Source organism: Mus caroli, chromosome 9 (assembly GCF_900094665.2).
Source record: "Mus caroli chromosome 9, CAROLI_EIJ_v1.1, whole genome shotgun sequence".
Taxonomy (NCBI): domain Eukaryota; kingdom Metazoa; phylum Chordata; class Mammalia; order Rodentia; family Muridae; genus Mus; species Mus caroli.
Genome location: NC_034578.1, coordinates 65,235,330 through 65,247,510, shown reverse-complemented (window position 1 = coordinate 65,247,510; position 12,181 = coordinate 65,235,330). Strand labels below are relative to the sequence as shown.

The 12,181-nt window shown below is 48.6% G+C and overlaps 1 long non-coding RNA gene across 1 annotated transcript; it reads left to right on the top strand.

Moving 5' to 3' along the window:
* The first annotated feature begins 1,111 nt into the window (after positions 1-1,111).
* LOC110301008 lies at positions 1,112-8,887 on the top strand. Its single transcript, XR_002378656.1, has 3 exons — positions 1,112-1,497; positions 1,835-2,154; positions 5,796-8,887. It is a non-coding gene; the product is annotated as an uncharacterized LOC110301008 (long non-coding RNA).
* Positions 8,888-12,181: the final 3,294 nt, after the last annotated feature.

Here is a 12,181-nt window from a genome sequence, read left to right as displayed (position 1 = left end):
ACCCGCTAGCCCCTGGTTGGCTCCCATGGGCTGCCAGTTGCCATGGGTATTCATCTGTGGAAATGGAAAACCACCACAATGCTTTATGTTAATGCCACATCAATTTATTTTGATAAATATATATGCTTTGGGAACAGCATCCCTTATTAGAGTAGAGGCCATTTGCATCACCATAGAATGTTCTAGCATGTTCTATTCCATGACCTCCCTAGATGTGACAACTCCCCTGCTATCTATATCAAGGTAGCATTGCCTGATCTTGAGCTAACACCAGTAGGACCAAAGAGTAGGTCTCTGGTGTCTTTTGTACTATGTCATCTTTCAATATGCCACAGGGTGTATCCGCAGTTCACTGATACTCTAGCCCAAATATCTGTGTTCTTCCCCCCATCCCTAGAACCCCTGGCTAAAATCTGATCCCCAATAAAAAGATATTTGTGCATGGGCCTCTAAGGTAATTAGGTCATGGTGGCAGCTATACCATGAATGGGATTAGTAATACTTTCAACATTCACATACATGCATATACACACTTAAACATACATACATATGCATAAACACAAACACACACACACACAAATATATACACATATACATGTACCCACACAAAAACACATATGTACACAAACACACATGAAAACAAATACACACATAAACACACTGGCACATCCATATGAGCACACACACATGCACATTACATGCACACACACATATCATTCACCCCTTCTACATGAGGACCCAGCAAGAGAAAGTGGCTGGCTATTCAGCAAGAAGCAAGCTCTCATTAGACACCAAATGATTTCTACCTACAGGCCTCCTAGCCTACAGAATATAATGGTCTCACCCTGGGTAGGAGCTCATGATTATCAGTCAAATGAGAGATCCTCCACTCAGTAGTGGGATTACCACTACTCACAGAAGCATCCACCTACCCGTCCTTGAATAAGCAAAGCCTTTGGCTTCCCATGAACCAATCTCATCATGTGGGTTTTGGGGTTTACATGGATCTGACCTGAAGGATCCTAATCTCCAGGAAGCACTTGGGTTAACCCTTGAGTTAACTTCCTGTCCCTCTTGTCATCTTTCCTCCCAGAAGTCCCTTCCAGTCTCCACACTGTGCATGGTTTGGATCAGTTAGATCCAAGCAAGATGGGAAGAGCTCCAGGCTCCACCGTGAGCAGTCCCATCAGCTCTAGTGTGAAGGAGATATAGTGGCCCAAGGTTTCTCAAGGCCTCAGAGTCTCTGCTAAATTATCCTTCTTCTCAAATTGCCTCCACACTTCAGGAGTAAGCACAATCATAGTTCATTGGTGGAATACACACTTCCGAAGCAATTTTAAAATAATCGCACTGTATGCTAAACCTTGGGAAAGAGACAAAAAGAAAAAGCCCGCAGCCAAGTCATTCTAGCCTGAGCAGCGACGACAGGATTTCATAATTAGGAAACGCGGTGTCATTTCTGAACGCTAAGGCACCTTTGAAACACCTTACCGAACGGTAGGCTGAATATCTGATACCGGATTGATTTCAGATTTCAAGTCAACTGCAGCAAAATAATGAGCTGCCTCCATCCTGAGCTGCCAAGCTCCAATATGGGGGTAGGAGGATGGTGCTGCAGCGGGAGGGAGGAGGAGGAAGGCATGGGAGGGACTAGCACAGAGGCCTCTGCACAGCTGAGGGGCTGCAGGCTACAGGACCCTACCATACCCTGCACGAAGTCATTTGCCCCAAGGGTCTATTCTGGAACTCAGCCATTATTTGAAGTGCTCTGAGGCTCAGAGTGAAGGGGATGACAGCCTGGACCCAGAGTAACTGCAGGTGTTTCTTGGCACAGGTAGAAGAACAAGACACATAGTGTGACTTCACGTTCTGAGAAGTGATGGTGGTAGTCTCACCGCCAGCCCTTCGACATCATCACCAAGCAGCAGCTAGCATGCACTAGTCCCTGAGCTCCCGTATAGAAAATGGAACTCCTTAGACCTGGAAAAGGGCAACAAGCCATTCTTTTTAGCAGCTCCTGCCAAGCCAGCATCCCACCACAGCATCCTCAAGATCTGGCCCTCTAACCTCTGTGGCCAGAGAGGATGTTGCTTTGCAAAGCCTCCCAAACATGAGGGCTGGAATTTGGATCTTCAGAACCCATGTGAATGTCAGGTAGGTATGGTGGCCCACCTGCAATTTTGGCCTCAGCAGGCAGAGACAGGGGATCCAGATCAAGCTGACAAGCAAGACAAGCCATTTCAGAGAGCTCTGAGTTTGACTGAGGGACCCTGCCTCCTCAGTGAATAAGGGGAAGAGTGTTGAGATAGCTCATAATACAAACCCTGACCTCCTCATGCAGGCACACACATGTGTCCACACACCTGCAAACATGCACAACATACACACGCACATTTGAAAATGAAAAAAAAAAAAAGAAAATAAACACTCTTTCCCATCATCCCAAGTTCCCTTAATGTCACTGTCAAATTCCTAAGGACTGTAGCCTGTGACACATGTATGGGGAGCCTGCTCATCAAGCCCCCCATTACCAGGCACCTCACTCTTTGAATCCTTGGGAAGACCTCTGGGCACAGCTCCAAAGTCAGATGGGTACAGATGGGTGTTGCCATACAAGTCATGTCCCATCCCCTCTGGAAGGATGGGATAACTAAAATATATTCAGCATCCCACTCCGTACAGCTTCCCCCAGTGTCAAGTCTCCAATTACTCAAGGTAGCCACCTTCCCCATTTTATCCCCCTCATCAGGACCCCTTCCACTGTTGTATGGAATTTCCAATCAAAATACATCCCTGGATCAGAGTTCGTGCCTTGAGAACCTACTAAGGGATGTTCCACGTATGCCCTCTCCCCCAGGCCAAGTAGTCCTCATGCCTTCTCTCATTCCTAATGTGATGGTCCCAGGCCTGTGATTACCCTAGCAAGGCTAGTGCAGGGTCAGCCTTGCAAAGGGTTCTCTTAACACAAAAGCCTGAGTCAGGATCCAATGTTGTCAGCTCCTCTGTCCAAGATATTTCAATGCCATCAATTCTCTTGATCAGAGCACAAGGCTCATCAATTCTCTTGATCAGAGCACAAGGCTCACTTCTTAGTGCAGGCACATTGGCTTCTCCATCAGATCATGTCTCAGTCCAGAATCCCCTTCTTAAGGGGAATGAAGGGTCTGTGCCTTTTGATTTCATCTGGGAATGCTCATCATTTCTGACTCTTCTATAGACGAAATATTTATACTCTCCATGTCTTCACACAAATGGTCAATGTGAGCGTTAAGGAGGATGGGTTCCAAGGCCCATGGTAGCCTTAGACACCTCAACTCTGCCATGACTCCCTAAACATTCCCAGTGGTTACAGGTTCATGATCCACCACAGGCATGTTAGCAAGTCCATCATTTCTCTATTAGACCCTCAAGGATATCAGATGAGGTTCCACAGATGCCCCCATGGAAAGCCAGACTAGGCCAGACTAGGCCATCTAAAAGGCTAAATGGAATTCAGTTAAATGCCAGGGTCTTTCGTCTTCCTGCCTTTGCCAGCCTCCTCTTCCCTTCCACAAAGGTCCCATCAAGAGGAAAATATTTCTCATACACTTTGGTTACCAAGTTCTAATATATGTATGTGTGTTGGGGGCAGGGGGTCAAAGCCAGGGCCTTGGGCAAGCCCCTCTACCACTAAGCCACGCCCCAGCCTCAAACTTGCAAAACTTTAAACATCAGGATGCCTTTGATGTAACTGCTGTCTGGTTTGAGCCTAAGAGCTACAGTCAAAGTAGCTGTAAACAGATCAACACAGCTGCACACCCATAAAAATGCAATGGGCACTGAAGTTTGAATTTTGACATACCACCAAGTATAGTTTCTTTTTACGTGATGCCAGCCCCCCTCCACACTCAGCTCTTACACCCGAGGTTTCTCCCAAGCACTAAGGGCCAGCTGCCCAAGATTTTCCCCATGTTAGGAACAAAAGTTCCCTATCTTGGGAATTCTCTTGGCTTTATGCAAACCATGACAGTCATTTGGAAGCTCTCTCTGGACAGCTGCTTGGTGTCTGGTTTTTGCTAAGCATGGTGGGGGTTGGGGGAAGGACAGAAGAACACAATGCATACTTGAAGCACCAGGTCCCCTTACCTTGAATATAAGGACAGGTGACTGCAAATAGCCCACCATGCAAGATGTATTCACAGGGCAATGCTGCAAGCCCCACGTTCAGGAAGAAACTGCAGAGGTTTCCCATACTCTGGGAGGCTCTCCAGCTACAATCTCAAATCCCAACCATTCCTCCCCTCTCTTCCCCCCTCAGCATGACCATCAGAGTCTGGCTCACATATCTCTGGCACCTGGAAGCTCTTTGAGGGCTGAGGCAGCCCCCAGATGACTTGAAAAAGGACAAAGTTCAGAAAGCTAAAACTGTCAGAGCAGTGACCGAACTGCTCTCTGCCAGCAACAGAACGTCTTAAAGGACATTGCCATGGCTAATTGGGTCCTAGGGTTCTAGAACGTCAACTGGCCTGACCAGGCCCTACCTCCCCTTCAGAAGCACAGTTTACTTCTTCTACCACTTCCTGAGATCGAAATCAGCTATTTTTTGGTAGAGAGGGGTCAAGGTATCCTATAGCCCAGGCAAGCCTTGAACTCTAACAAAGATGAACTTAGAATCCTAACCTTTCTCCTTCCACCTTCCAAACACTGGGATTCCCAGTGTGCACCGCCTAGTCCAGTTTATGTGGTGCTAGACTAGCTCAAACTCAGAGCTTCCTGCATGATACACCAGCACCCTACCAAGTCACACGACCCCCCGCCCCCAGGAGTCTCAGCTCTGCAGACATACTCCTCACCTCCTCTCCTGTATGTTCATGCTGTGCCTCTTACTCAGGAGTGAGACTCTATCTACCCTATCATCACTCTGGTCACCCATGGCAACCTTCACCCTCTGCCATATAGGCTTCCTCTCCCACAAGTCAATCAAGACTAAATCTCATGAGAAGTGTTGCATCATGGGTATTTTTTTAAAGTCTCACAGGTGATACCCACGTTCATCCCAGAACAAGCCCATGGTCTGAGGTAGTCTCCACCCTGCCATAGAAGGATAGTACTAACAGGGAATGACCCCGCCCCTTTGTTCCTCTGTCACCTGGACAAAGTGAGCACCTTGCACACTATGAAGCCTCTCATTTATGAAATGGGGTTGATTACAGCATTTACCACATAATCAAGGAGAATTAATGGAAACAAAAATAAAATCCCCTATCACAAGACCAGCAAGCACCATGTTACCTACTAGCCATTTACTATGTAATATTAAACAGTGTATGATAGTTGCCCGGCAGGTGGTTTTTAACATGGAGGAAGAAGGTAAAGTCTGAGGGCTTTAGGGAGCAGCCAAGCCATGGGAAAGGAAGGAAGGACAAGGCCCAGTTTTGCTGGTGTTCTAGTTCTGGCCCAGAGGATGCTGGCAATGCATTGTGTGTCACCTGTTGGATCACCTTTAGTTCTCTGGCTCCCTGGTTCTTGAAGACAATGGTGCTCCTATGCCCTCTTTAACCAGGGTTGAACAAGGCCTTTCCTAAGAAGCAATATCAGCTATTCTCCGTGGGTGGGGGCTCCTCATTCTTGGTTCATGAGGTCACTGGCATGGACAAACAGAGGAAACCAGAACTTGGCCTGGAGGGACTTGGAGGCACCAGGCCAGTTCTGAGCTCAGTTTAATTCTACCAGCCACAAATCTTTCTCAATGTCATCCAACGTGCTATGAGCGCTGACAAATATTAAACAATAGTGAGACAAATCCTGTTCTTTAGCCTGCAGGGCCTCCTCTGAGTACCAGCCAGAGCCGCCGAGATGACTCGGGAAGAAAACCTTGCCCATCTCCTTGTCCTTGGCCTCCTGCAACCCCACCTAGGAGAGGAGAGGCCATGGGCGGCAATGAATATGAACTCACACTCTCTAAGCTCCATGGGCCTGCAGAAGCAGAACTCAGGAAGGAAGCAGCAGATGTGGAAGTATCCCTGAGCTTCTATTACACGTGGCTCATCCCTTTGCCCACAGACAGTCCAAGCACACCCAAGGCCAGTGACCCCTGCCTTGCCACTGTTCTGACTGGGCTTTCCCACCATTCAGGATTCATCTTGCTTGTCTATTATGATCTGTTGCTAGTGCCGACCTGAAGAAGTGCATCAAGAAAACCTGGGGGAGGGCAAAAAGATGGGTCAGGTGGTTAAAGCAGTTGCCATCCAAGGGTGAGGATGGATCTCAGATCCTCAGAGCCCATATAAATGCCAGGTGGGCATGGAAGCCTGCTTGTAATTCTAGCCTTGGAGGGTGGAGACAGAGGAGCCCCACAGCATGCTGGCTAATGTGACTGGACAAATCAGTGAGCCCTGGGATTGATTGAGAGCCCTGCCTCAATGAATAAGGCAGAAGAGCTATTGAGGATGATTGCTGACATAAACTCAGGCCTCCACATGCATGTGCACATGTGTGCCCACACACATGCAAACATTTAGACATCCACCCATGTACCCATATACACACACACAAGGGTGTGTGTATATGTGTGTATACATGTGTGTGTGTGTGTGTGTGAGAGAGAGAGAGAGAGAGAGAGAGAGAGAGAGAGAGAGAGAGAGAGAGATTGAGAGATAGGCTCAATTCAGTAGCAGAGTATCTGCTTAACAGACACAGGCCCTGGGTTCTACTTTCAACACCACAACTGTGAAAAGGAAATAGCATGTAATTCCTTGTTAGGCACACCAGCACACACTCATAATCCCATCCACTTGGGAGGCTGAGGCAAGAGGATTACTGGAGTTCAGTAGTCCCAGGCCAGCATAGGCAACATTGTGAGACTCTAAACACAACACGACAGAAAGCAAACACTGGGTAACTTCCTTGGGTAAAGGCAAGCTCTCTGGAGGTCCCTGTGGAGGTGACCTTCCTACCAGGCCGTGCTGTGCCTGGCAAGGTTCAGTGTACACAATTTTGCTACGTTACTATTTTAAAAAACAAACAACAAAAGCCTTTAAAAGGAAGGACAGAGAACTTTGTTCCAGTTGCACAGTGTCACTGTGGGGAAAGGATGTGAATAGCAAAGACAGGTACACATCCAAAGCCAGGCTCCCAGCATGCCCTGCACACAGAGGGGACTGTAGGCATGGAAGGATTGCCATTTCAGCACTGGTGAAGGATCACCTACCCTCTGCTTCTCCAGGAGGTGCAAAGCATCATGGGATAAATGACCTTGCTCAACTACCCTTTCTCTATCCACTCAGCTCAGCTCCCAGAATGTAGGACGCACTCAGTAAAGCCTGGTGGATACGGACGAGGCTTGGCTGGACATTAGTGAGGATGCTGGGTGTTGTGTAACTTAGAGACCCAGAAAATACTGCGCTTTAGATGCAGGAGTGAAGCCTCATCTCCGGTCAGTTTCCCCCACTGGCCTGTAAGCTCCTTAAAGGTTCAGCCACACTCAGCTGCTGCTGTCTTACCCAGATGTTTTGGGTATGTGGAAGCAGGGGGCCTCTTGCTGACCATGCCTGGAGAGAAGACCAGGAGGGCTGTCCCTATCAGGAGCTCCCACAGAAGACACAGAGAATGGTCCACAGACATCACAGACCCTCCCAAGAAAATGGCACAAAAGAAGACAGGGATTTCAGCCTTCCTGGCTCTGCTCCAGGACCCAGAGATTTCTTTATTCAAAACTTACAAGCTCTGTAAAAAAAAAAAAAAAAAATTCTGTGGCTTAAGATACAGGGATTTCATGCAAGGTGTATCTGCCCTGACAGTGACCTGTCTGTTCAGCTCCACAGCCACCTCATTGAGACTGAGGAACCTGGGGGTAGGGTAAAGGGATGAGAGTCAGGGAGAGTTAGGGGTGTCATGCAGAGCCTACTATGGCAGAGCCAGGAATGACCAAGGAAGATGTCTCCACAGCCTCTATATCAGCCTGACCTCATTCTATCCATGGAGAGGATAGATGTGTCTAAACAAAGCCAAATTCTCATCTGAGACAAGGGGATTAAAGGCAGGGGTCCCCCGGGACTCCTGAGCAGGCTCTGTAGAGCAGACCAGGTCCTGGGGACAACCTGTCTTCACCATGGATGTAGCTTGGACACCCCATCTGGAGCCACTGCCACTGACAGAATTCAGCCAGAGAGCCAGGCATCATTGTCTTCGTACTTTGCAGATTATGAGATCGAGGAAGGCCCTGAGAAGTGGACTCACCCACTGGAGGGCACCTGTCTCTGGACATCAAGTCAGCCATCTGGGGTAGAGCTGTGGAGTGCTCACAAGGTGCTCCCAGACGATCTTCATGGAGGCTCCCTGTGTGCATGAGGTTAATCTTAGTCCGATCGGATCTTGAATCAGCTAAGAGACACAATTCTAAACATGTCTGTGGGGCCATTTCCAGGAAAGGATGGGCTGAGAGGAGAAGACTCTTCCCCATGGGACAGAGCAATTTCCAGTGGTAGCCCGGATACAGAGAGGTTAAAGGAAAAGGCAGTATTCCTTACTTGCCTGCCTTCACTTCTAAATAGTGGGTGTGTGTCATCTGCTGTGGAAGAAGAGGAGGAAGAAGAGGAGGAGGAGGAGGAGGAGACTAATGATGATGACCGTGGTGGTGATAGGAGTGCCATCCTTTGCTGACATCAGAACCCAATTTCTTTGTCCTTCCAACATGATCTAAAGACTAGCACCTCCCCAGGAATCCATTCAGCCTGTAGCATGAGATTGGAACTGCTGAGGTATCCAGCCTCATGCATGGAAGGACCAGAGGGTCTCAGCATCTCTAGTATACAAAAGCCGTTACTGGACCATTTGGCTTTTGTTTGTTTGTTTGTTTGTTTGTTTGTTTGTTTGTTTTATGTGAGGCAATCTAGTTAAACTCCTTTGCACAAATATTCATTCAATCCGTTCTGTTCCTCTAGCGAATATTAATACAGTGTGTGTCTCAGGCACAGTCGGCCTACAGGTCATGATCCACCAGGCAGTAGAAATGGCATCAATCCCTGGTGGGTCTCAGTTCTCAGCCCTAGAGGGCTTCTGCTGGGCAGGCGTCCTTGCTGCTGAAAACTGGGAAGATCCAAGCTGGGGGAACTAAACACACAACTCCTCTACACACACCTTTACCAACCTAGTGGGGAACAGCTAGTATGAAGCACAGTTCCAAGAAGGCCTGGCCAATGCTAACGCCACCAGGCGAGACCTACCTGAGCAGGGTGTTCCTCCCTCCAAGCACAAGCATGGACCTGACCTGTGTCTTCATCACTAGACCCCAGACAGCGTACAGGAGGATTCCAGGACATTCCCACACCAGAGTTTAGAACGCACGTGCCTTAGTATCCACCAGAGGTGGGGAAGACTGTGTGTGCCTCTGTAGGTCAGATTCCCTCAGTGTTTCCAGTGTGTGAAGACACACAGCATCAGAACCAGAGGATGCACTGCCCTGTCAGGTAACCTTTCTGAGGCAGAGGCCATGCCCTTTTCCATCTTTCTCTGACACTCACTTGTCCAGAGCAAGGGTTTTTCCTCAGGCTCAGCACCATGGGGCCATGATGGCATATGTTCCTAGCCCTCTGGACAGGGAGGACCGTGTCTATGTCACTGTCATTCCCAATAGTACCTGGTCAATAGCGTACCACAGGGATTTATAAGAACAGAATCATCAAAAGCTTCCCTTATTTGACAAATGGATGATACTCATAGTTGTTCATTTCCAACACCTTCTCTGGCCTGCAAGGGTACCCACATGTGCATACCCCTCCCCAAACACACACACACACACATACTTTCAAGTAAATATTTTTAAAAGAAAAGGAGGGAGAAAGGGAGAAAAGGTCACCTAGGGGTGGGAAGAGATGATGGCTATATGGTTAACATTAAAGAGCCTGCCTGGCATCTGCTAATGGGCTGTGTGCTTGCTACATTTGATTTTGACTCCTCAACCATCCTCAACACGGCCCCTCTGACTTCTTCAGAATCCTGCATCCCTTCACCTCCTCACACCAAAACTAAGAGTTCTCACAAACACCAAGTCTGGTACCAAGTCTCCCTTGCTCCACTGTGCTCCCTTTGAACAGAGCTGAAGGGCCTCCCTGTCCTGAGACAAGATGTCAGCCAGAAACTTAAGTTGCTATGCCATCATGTGGCTGACAGAAGGACAGCAGGCTTGGTACAGGGCTGAAGAGGGGAGACAATAAGGCATCCAGCCAGACATTCTAAAGACATGGGGAACTCCTAAAAGGCTCCATCCTAGGTGTTAATTGGACTTGAAAAGCCCTGGACTTAGACATGGAACACAGACATTCAAGGGGGGCTGGTCCTCGATCTCTGGGTGCTTTGTTCTGCAAAACTGTGTGATTAGAAGCCACCCTCCCTCGTGTATGCCCAGCACATCCTTCCTCGTAAGGCACCCTCAACCCACCCAGAGCCCTGTTCCATTTTATGAAGAGCACCAGGAGGAAGGGTTGGGGGTCTCCTGAGAGCCCCACCTTGGAGCCTGAAGCTCATGGGGTCAGGTTTTCTCTAAAGTCGAACCCAAGTTCCTACTCCAGTAAAGGACTGTGGGAAACAGTCATGAGCCACGCCTCTTGATCAGATGACCCGAGATCAAGTCTTAAGCTTCTGTACTCCCTTGCTCTGGGTCTCATCATCCTTTCTGGGAAGTGGGAGGGCCAGAAGTCATAATCCCAGCCTGTGCTTCAAAGGCACCAGAAGCCAAGGGCCTCACACGTGCAGAAGCACAGTGGGGACATTAGGTAGGGTCAGCGGGAATGGGACAGGGCACCTGTTGTGAATGTTTCAATGACAGATGTGATTCACATGGAGCATGTTCACATGTTCAAAGTCAGGGCCCTCAAACCCAGAGCAGGAGATAGAAGAAGGAGCATGCCTGAGTTAGGGGGAGCAGGACACCTCACGACCACCTTCAGGCTGGAGGAGGAGAGCCTTGTAGAGTGTGACCATCCCTAAAGGCAGTGGCCAGCCAGTTACAATTTAACACTGGGTTCCAGGGACCATCAGCTCTGAGCTGATCAAAGCTCTATCTTCATATAGATATGTTCTTTCTACCATAAAAAAAATGTATGTTTTAGGCAGGGTTGACACTTCCCCTTCGGGAAATGTCCCCAAAGCCCTAGCATCTACCATAACTCATCCCCAAAGCACCATTTCAAAAGGAAAAGAGATGGTAATGGGAAGGCTGGCTCCAAAGGCTGGAGGATTACTAGGGGTAGAAGGGTACAGGCAGGAATGCGGCTGTGGGGAGGCCCGGGACCAGCGATGGAAGAGAGGATGCAAAGGAGATCCCATCAAAACTGAACATGTGTGAAAATGCCTCAAGAAAGTATGCTACTGTGTATCGTACTTTTACAAATAAATTGGGAAAAACAAACACCAAGGTTCTGAACTCAGGTCCCTGCAAAGTGGGGATGCCACAGTCCAGATTCTTTCCAGGAAGTCTTGAGAGCTACTTCCCGAGGAATCCTGCATCCCAGGCTGCCACCCAAATCCTCCTGAGATGCCAGGACCTATCCTGTAGGTCCGGGTATCATAGCTTCCTCAGAGAGCACGCACAGTTGGTGGCGTGTGCCCTCTAGTGGAGTATTAGGGAAAGACAGTCCGGAGTGGGCAAAGAGAAGCACCAAACAACGCAGTGTCTGTGGGGTTTCCTTCCAGTTTCTTCTTTTCCTTCCCCTCCCTCGACCCCACACTTCACCCCCGGGCTGTAGGGCCCCTACACAAGGCTACTTCCACGTTGGCTTGTGGTGCAGGTTCGGGGGCTTTGGACAATGCAGGCCAGGAAATGTCCTTGGATGCGTAACAAATTGCAGAAACCTTGGAAATTTTTTTGAGCAGCAGCTCTTTCCAACCTCCAAGAAAAACAATACAGTCTGATGCTTGGGAAGCCTTTCTCCCTTGATGTATTCCACACGTGGTTCTCCTAGATCCCGGAATTTCCGAGGCTGGGCAGCAAAGTCAGGCAGTGCTTGTCCCGAAAGGATGTCTGAAAACCAAAACAAATGGTATCTTTTTAAAAGTGTCTCATTTCATTTGCAGAACGCTTAGTCCTTTTAAAATATAAAATCAAGCCAGGCGTGGTGGCGCATGCCTTTAATCCCAGCACTCGGGAGGCAGGGGCAGGCGGATTTCTGAGTTCGAGGCCAGCCTGGTCTACAAAGTGAGCTCC